The sequence below is a fragment of the Erythrolamprus reginae genome, chromosome 1 (assembly GCF_031021105.1).
Source record: "Erythrolamprus reginae isolate rEryReg1 chromosome 1, rEryReg1.hap1, whole genome shotgun sequence".
NCBI classification, from domain to species: domain Eukaryota; kingdom Metazoa; phylum Chordata; class Lepidosauria; order Squamata; family Dipsadidae; genus Erythrolamprus; species Erythrolamprus reginae.
Window position 1 is genome coordinate 336,388,940 of NC_091950.1, and position 8,808 is coordinate 336,397,747.

The following is an 8,808-nucleotide window of genomic DNA, read 5'->3' on the forward strand; positions in this document are numbered from 1 at the left end:
TTGGCGGCTGTCGCTTCCTGGATTACTGTTCTCGGCTCTGCTCTTCTTTTTTTCTCTCCTCCTGCTGCTGCGTCTGTGCTCCTTGCTTTTTTCCTCTTTCCTACTTCCTGGCCTCGGATGAGCTTCCCTCTCTCCTGCCTGGCTCCCCTCCAGCCTCCCGCAGCCACCTCCCACCTGAGGTGCAAGCAGAAGGCGTGGGTGGAAGCGGCACTGGCAGCATTTATGCTTGTGGCAGTACCCGTTCACCTAGCTACCCAGCCTGAGGTGGGGGGGGCAACCAAGGAAGGAGAGCGTGGGAAACACGAAGCAAATTGTCACCCCAGCAAGCGACACTAGTAAGGTTCTAAGTCAAGGACTTAACAGTTCACTTGAATGATGATGATCATTCATCATCAAGTCACGCCTACCCAGTCACATGACCATTAAGCCACACCCACAAAATAAGCCACACCCACAGTGTGGCAGTAAAAATTTGGCTGCCTATTACTGATCATATGATATTGTTCCTGGCTGAAATCAAAGCTCATTAGAACTCATAGGTGATTGCGTAAACAGCCGCTCACACAATACAGATGCCTATACCCCTATAGTATACCCTTTTGTTGCTTAGTTGATTAAACACTGATAAACACATTTGCAAGCAAAGGCCCTAAAAACAGGAAAATATCAAAGGAAACAATTTAATCTAAACCACCTTTCTGATAGGTGCTTTCAATTTGCAGGGGCAAAGCTGGATTGTCTGTCTGTCTGTGACCCTTCAATTCAGTTGCTCTGCAGTGCAGGGATTATTAATTCAGGCCCTACAAATTATTTGATCGACTTACTGGACTCACGTGGTCATTTTGTATATTTGTAGATCTGCAGCGCTGATGTTTTCTCTCCACTTTGTGCAATATCACATTAAATAAATATGAGATAATGTGGCTATGATGTTAGAATGACTTCAGCTGTTATTTTCTTCTCTTTTCAGGAACTATTGGACCGCTGAACGAACACACGGTAATCTAGCAGCGGATCTGCAGTTATTTTGATAAGCAACAGTCTCCAACCTGTTTACGTTGGTACTCTGGCAGGTAAAATGATTTCACTGAACTTTTATCTATAAAATAGAACATTACGTGTTTATGTTCTATATTTATCCAGCCAATATTCAAAGCAGCTGTTAAAGAACAATGCCATAATAATTAAAGCCTAGTACAGTCATTAAAACAAGTGCAGCAAGCTTTTCAACTTAAATCTCTGGGACTACGCCATAATGGTTAACTGTTAGAACAGGACAAAGTGTAAGGTCAACATAAGCTCTGGAAACTCTTTGGGTGAGATGGGGCCACTCTCTTTCAACCCAATCTATTTCAGAGGTGGGATTCAGCAGGTTCTGACCAGGCAGGGGTTCCTCGTCTCTGGTGCTACCGGTGTGGTCCTGGGAGTGCGTGCACATCTGGTGGGCACGGACACATTGGCATGAGGTTCAGCTTCTGCGCATGCTTTGGAGGTGACATCTTGCATGAGGACGCGTGCGAAAGAGAGATTTCGCCAACTTTTGGCTTTTTTGGATTCAGTGAACCAAAAAACCGCTGAAAATTGGCAAAATCTCATGCAAGAACATTAATTCAGGCCCTACAAATTATTTGATTGGCTTGCTTGACTTGCTAGAGTCACATGGTCATTTTGTATTTTTGTAGATCTGCAGCGCTGATATGTTCTCTCCACTTTGTGCAATATCGCATTAAATAAATATTAGATAATGTGGCTATGATGCTATGATGCTATGATGCAGAAGCCAAATCTCACGCTGACATGCGCACATGTGAATCAATGACACAAAGCTGCGGGCACAGCTCTATTTTCCCTACCAGAAATCCTCCCCCTCTCGTCCCCCAGGAACCCATTACTGGTTCTGACCAGTTCTGGAGAACTGGTAGCGGAAATTTTGAGTAATTTGGAGAACCAGTAAATACCACCTCTGACTGGCCCTGCCCCATCTCTTCTCCACCTCCTGAGTCACAGCTGATAGAGGAGGAAATAGGGATTTTGCAGTATCCTTCCCTTGCCACGCCCATCAAGCCATGCCACACCCACCAAGCCACACCCACAGAACCAGTAATAAAAACATTTGAGTCCCACCACTGATCTAGTTCACTGGGTGACTACTGTGAGGAGAAATAGAAAGTAAGTCAGTCCCTCGGATAGAACCGCTTGAGCTTTTTAATTACCAAGACAATCTAGGAGATGCCTTAGAATTCTCTGTTTAGTCTACCGTGCCATGTAGAACCTAATTTCATCGTGAAGGGTAGATTGGTAGAAGATCATACAATAGGGAATCATAAAATTAACCCTTGGGGGAGGGAGGCTGGCTGGATTTGTGGTGATTATTTGATTTTGGTAGTGTTTTATGAAATGCAAAGCTTTCCAAAAAACATTTAACAGAAATTGGGCTGCGGGAAGAATTAATGATGTTTAGAGAAGTGGAGATAAATGAACATTGTAATATTCTCGTAGTAAAGAGAAAATTCTGAGCCTTTAAACACTATGAATAGTACTAATATTTACATTTCAAAGAGGCCCAAAATAGCAAGGACATCTGTTAGATTGTTGGACAGGGGCTAGGAATCAAACTGAGGTACAGTCATGGATGACTGAAGGACTTCAAGCCAGCCATTGTCTGCCCATGTCAACCTCTCCAAACTAGACTGCAAAAAAATACGACTTCAGCAATAGAGTAATCAACACATGGAATGCACTACCTGACTCTACTTCTAATCCCAAAACTTTAACCTTAGACTATCTACAATTGACCTCTCCCCCTTTCTTAGAGGTCTGTAAGGGGTGTGCATAAGCGCACCATTGTGCCTACCGTCCCTGTCCTACTGTTCTATTGTCTTCTATCATTACTTTTTATCATTACTTATCTAATGTTTTATTTGTACAGATTACCATCCTATAATTGTTTGACAAATACATACATAAATAAAAGCAATAAAATAAATGTAAGCCACCTCATCTAAATGTTGTGAGGATAAAGTCATGATTTTAGAGTAGAGTATTTGTCTGTAGGCGGAAAGATAAAGCAAAAATAGCCGAAGCAAAAAAAAAAGTATCTTATGATTAATGATTGTAACTATGATTTATGATCTATGACTTATCACTTGTTGTCTATATGTACACTGAGATCTTAGGCAATGGGGACAAATTCCTTGTACCTACAATCACGTTTGACCAATAAAGAATTTTATTTTCTTCTATTAAAAATGTTGTGTACTGCTCAGAGTCACTTGCTTGGGAGCTGGGTGGCTGTATAAATTAGATTAAACTAAATGAAAGAAAATGTATCTCTTAATTTATACATACTTTTTCTTATCTTCTTTTGAGTGAAGGAATGCCAACTCTAAACTAGAGTTCTATTATATTCCCAGAACATAACTCTCTCCATTACACAAGGCTTCTACGGAGAGGGGTGGCATTCAAACCAAACCAAACCAAACCAAACCAAACCAAACCAAACCAAACCAAACCAAACCAAACCAAACCAAACCAAACCAAACCAAACCAAACCAAACCAAACAAACAAACAAACAAACAAACAAACAAACAAACAAACAAATAAATAAATAAATAAAATCATTCAAAAATGACTTCTGATAGAAAATACAATCTTTTTTTAACTGGACAGGCCTTATTGACACAAATATGTGGAAAAGTCATGCTATGTTTATTGGTTTGTATCTGGAGAATAAGCTCCCATATTTTTCAGACTATAAGATGCACTGGTGTATAAGATGCACCAAGATTTCAAGGAGGTAAGTAAGAAAAAAAGTTTTTGTCCTCCCTGCCCCACAGGAGCACTCTACAAGCTTCCCAAGCCATCTGTGTGCCCCATTTTTGCCTGTTTTCACAAAAAAGGGACACAGAGGATTTGGGAAGCCTGTAGAGAGCTCTTGCGGACTGAGAGAAGGTAAAAATACCCCCATTTTTAAAAAATATGGCCCATTTCTTTGCAAATATGGGGGTGTTTTTGCCTTCCCCCAGCCCCCAAAAGCACTCTGCAGGCCTCCCAAACCTTCTGGGCACCCAATTTTTGTGAAAAATGGGCCCATTTTTTTGCAAAAATGGGATGTGGGGGCACAGCTTCAGGAGACCAAAAATGGCTGTATTCGGTATATAAGACGCACCAACATTTCCTCCCACGTTTGTGGGAGTTGGGAAGGTGCATCTTATACTCCAAAAATATGGTATTCCTTGAAAGTATTCCCTGGTAATGGTTCTGAATATTCATCAAAGACTTCTTGCAATTGAGAATGAGGCTTCTGATTATTCAAGGCTGATAGCCTGGTTATAGTACAAGCTGTGCCACTAAAGACCTCTGCAAGTACAGCTACGTTATTTATTCACCTACAGCCAAAATAGCTCTATAGTTAGCATATGATGTCAGTAGATTGTTTGGATCCCTGGAAAATAGGCCGGGAACCGCCTCTCACATGATACATGAAATCAGTGATAAGTTCTGCTCTTCTGTTAATGAAAAACCAGAAACGGGCAAGGTTCAAGAGACTCTGGGAAGTGGAAAGAGGATTGCTCAGGATCTCAGAATAAAATCAGGCATTTGATGTGTTCCCGCCCCTCCACACACTCAAATCTTTGACCCAAATGATTCAAACAAACAAAACAACTGCATAGAAGCATTCCAGAGATTTTGAACATGGAAGTTTGTTTTTCCTTCTTTTTAAAAAAAAAAAAATTAGCTGAGTGAATTTAAAGTTAATCTGAAGTCTTTTTTTTTTTAGCAGAATTCTTGCAACAATTAGAACCTGCAAAAAAATGATTCTGCAACACACGTACTGTATGTATGTCCTGACTTTTTAACCACTTGCAATCTCAAAATTCAGGATGTCAAGAGCATTATTCTGAAGTGACCTTCAGAGGAATGTTGATAGAATATAAGCATCTGTGAAAGTGACACACTTCCAGCCTACTGTCCTCCATGTATACAATTCATATCCAGGATGGGCCAGTGAGAGTTGATATACACTTTTGAGAGTTGTAATTCAGTGTATGTATGTATGTATGTATGTATGTATGTATGTATGTATGTATGTATGTATTTATTTGATTTGATTTGATTTGATTTGATTTGTATGCCGCCCCTCTCCGCAGACTCGGGGCGGCTAACAACAGCAATAAAACAGCATATAATAATAATAATAATCCAATACTAAAACAGTTAAAAACCCTTATTATAAAACCAAACATATGTACAGACATACCATGCATAAAATTGTAAAGGCCTAGGGGGAAAGGGTATCTCAATTCCCCCATGCCTGGCGGCAGAGGTGGGTTTTAAGGAGCTTACGAAAGGCAAGGAGGGTGGGGGCAATTCTAATCTCTGGGGGGAGTTGGTTCCAGCGAGCTGGGGCTGCCACAGAGAAGGCTCTTCCCCTGGGTCCTGCCAAGCAACATTGTTTAGTTGACAGGACCCAGAGAAGATCCACTCTGTGGGACCTAACTGGTCGCTGGGATTCGTGCAGCAGAAGACGGTCCCTGAGATAATCTGGTCCGGTGCCATGAAGGGTATATATGTATGTTCACTGTATATATGTATGTATGTGTGTATGTGTATGTGTATATGTATATGTATATTTATTTATTATTATTTATTTATTATTTAGATTTGTATGCCGCCCCTCTCCGAAGACTCGGGGCGGCTCACAACAAGATAGAACAAATCATAAATAATCCAAATAACTTTAAAATTTTCAAAAGATTTAAAAGAACCCCATATACTAACAGACACACACACAAACATACCATGTATAAATTGAACATGCCCGGGGGAGGTGTTTCAATTCCCCCATGCCTGACGGCAGAGATGGGTTTTAAGGAGTTTACGGAAGGCAGGGAGAGTAGGGGCAGTTCTAATCTCTGGGGGGAGTTGGTTCCAGAGAGTTGGTGCCACCACAGAGAAGGCTCTTCCCCTGGGGCCCGCCAACCGACATTGTTTAGTTCACGGGACCCGGAGAAGGCCCACTCTGTGGGACCTAATCGGTCGCTGGGATTCGTGCGGCAGAAGGCGGTCTCGGAGATATTCTGGTCCAGTGCCATGAAGGGCTTTAAAGGTCATAACCAACACTTTGAATTGTGACCGGAAATTGATCGGCAGCCAATGCAGACTGCGGAGTGATGGTGAAACATGGGCATACCTAGGTAAGCCCATGACTGCTCTCGCAGCTGCATTCTGCACGATTTGAAGTTTCCGAACACTTTTCAAAGGTAGCCCCATGTAGAGAGCATTACAGTAGTCGAACCTCGAGGTGATGAGGGCATGAGTGACTCTGAGCAATGAGTCCCGGTCCAGATAGGGCCGCAACTGGTGCACCAGGCGAACCTGGGCAAACGCCCCCCTCGCCACAGCTGAAAGATGGTTCTCTAATGTGAGCTGTGGATCGAGGAGGACGCCCAAGTTGCGGACCCTCTCCGAGGGGGTCAATAATTCCCCCCCCCAGGGTAATGGACGGACAGATGGAATTGTCTTTGGGAGGCAAAACCCACAGCCACTCCGTCTTATCCGGGTTGAGCTTGAGTCTGTTGACACCCATCCAGGCCCCAACAGCCTCCAGGCACTGGCACATCACTTCCACTGCTTCGTTGACTGGACATGGGGTGGAGATGTAAAGCTGGGTATCATCAGCGTACTGATGATACCTCACCCCATGTCCTTGGATGATCTCACCCAGCGGTTTCATGTAGATATTAAATAGCGGGGGGGGGGGAGGACCAACCCCTGAGGCACCCCACAAGGGAGAGACCTCGGAGCCGACCTCTGACCCCCCACTAACACCGACTGCGACCGGCCAGAGAGGTAGGAGGAGAACCACTGAAGAACAGTGCCTCCCACCCCCAACCCCTCCAGCCGGTGCAGAAGGATACCATGGTCGATGGTATTGAAAGCCGCTGAGAGGTCAAGGAGCACCAGGACAGAGGATAAACCCCTGTCCCAGGCCCGCCAGAGATCATCCATCAACACGACCAAAGCAGTTTCCGTGCTGTAACCGGGCCTGAAACCCGACTGCTGGGGACCTAGCAGTCGGGTTTCAGGCCCGGTTACAGCACGGAAACTGTTTTGGTGTATATGTATATGTATATGTATATGTATATGTATATGTATATGTATATGTATATGTATATGTATATGTATATGTATATGTATATGTATATGTATATGTATATGTATATGTATATGTATATGTATCTTGCTGCCAGTTTGTTTCCACCCATGCTATGTGGGGGCGTACACATTGCACACAAGCACGTACAGGCACAGTGCCCAAAACCAAGCTTCTGTGCATGTGCAGAAGCAAAAAACAGCTTTTGCTCAGAAGCCAAAAACAAGATGGTGCCTCCTACAGCACCGCTGAGAGAGCCAGTTTAGGGGTGTGGCCAACCAGTGATCGCTGCTGCTTCAGCAAGCGGGGGGAAATTCCTGTTACTGATTCTAAAGAACTGGTCGGAAGCAGGAGCAACCTACCTCTGAGGTATATTTATATCTCCCAATGCAATGCAAGAACTCAGCACTGCTGAGCCAAAAGCTAAATATACTGCTCAAAAAGAAAATAAAGGGAGCACTCAAATGACACATCCTAGATATGAAGGAATAAAATATTCTCACTGAATAATTTGTTCTGTATAAAGTTGAATGTACACAACAACATGTGAAATTGATTGTCAATCAGTGTTGCTTCCTAAGTGGACAGTTTGATTTCCCAGAAGTTTGATTTACTTGGAGTTAAATTGTGTCGTTTAAGTGTTCCCTTTATTTTTTTGAGCAGTGTATATATTTCTCTTCAAGGAAAATATCAAGTTATTAAAAAACGAGTCTTTCCAGTTTCATCTTTTAAAAATTTCCTCAGAGCAAGCAGTCCAGGAACAATGGAAGCTGCACCAAAATGTTTTATATGCCGGTTGGTCATGACTGGCTGTGATGGATTTACATAAAAAACAACCTTGATTTGACAAGCAACACTGCACCATTTTGCTCCAATATTTTGGCACTGGGTCAGTCAATGGTTGTTTCATCATTTTTAGATGTTACCTGTGAATTTGAATACACAACATGTAATGGCTGGGGTGGCGCAGCAGGTAGAGTGCTGTACTGCAGGCCACTGAAGCTGACTTGTAGATCTGAAGGTCAGCGGTTCAAATCTCATCACCGGCTCAAGGTTGACTCAGCCTTCCATCCTGCCGAGGTGGGTAAAATGAGGACCCGGATTGTGGGGGTAATAGCCTAGCTCTGTTAAAAAAAGTGCTATTGCTAACATGTTGTAAGCCGCTCTGAGTCTAAGGAGAAGGGTGGCATAAAAATCAAATAAATAAATAAATGAACGAACAAACAAACAAACAAACATTCCATTATCAGAATGTGTTTTTATGCTTAGTGAGAGTGAAGTAAATGAGATAAGGTGCATTTAAATTCTAGGAGGAAAGAGGATTTAAAAAGACAAGGGGAAATGCAAGCAGTAAGTTGAATAGACTTCTTTAGTAAGAATGATAAATGAGGGAAAGCTACAGAACCCTGCAGAATCAGAAATATTTATTTAGTTGCTGGTTTCCAGAATCTCCTGCACTGCAAAGTTAGTTCCCTATCTCATTTACTTTATAGTTCTTTTTCAGACGGATTAAAAATGATAGGCTAATTCAATTACCTCTCTTTAGGTCACAAAATGATTTATATCTCAGGACATCTATGGGAAAGAACTAGCACCTGATCTTCGCTTCTTTCAAAGCACCACTCCAGCTGCCAGCTGCCTCCTCACAAGA

The 8,808-nt window shown here is 42.6% G+C and overlaps 1 long non-coding RNA gene across 1 annotated transcript in view; it reads right to left on the reverse strand.

The window, feature by feature from the left end:
- LOC139161462 (uncharacterized) overlaps positions 1-957 on the reverse strand; it is a 30,938-nt gene extending 29,981 nt beyond the window's left edge. Inside the window, exon 1 of the long non-coding RNA XR_011558106.1 lies at positions 825-957. This is a non-coding gene — a long non-coding RNA (uncharacterized lncRNA). The remainder of the gene's footprint in view (positions 1-824) is intronic.
- Between the last annotated feature and the right edge of the window lie 7,851 nt (positions 958-8,808).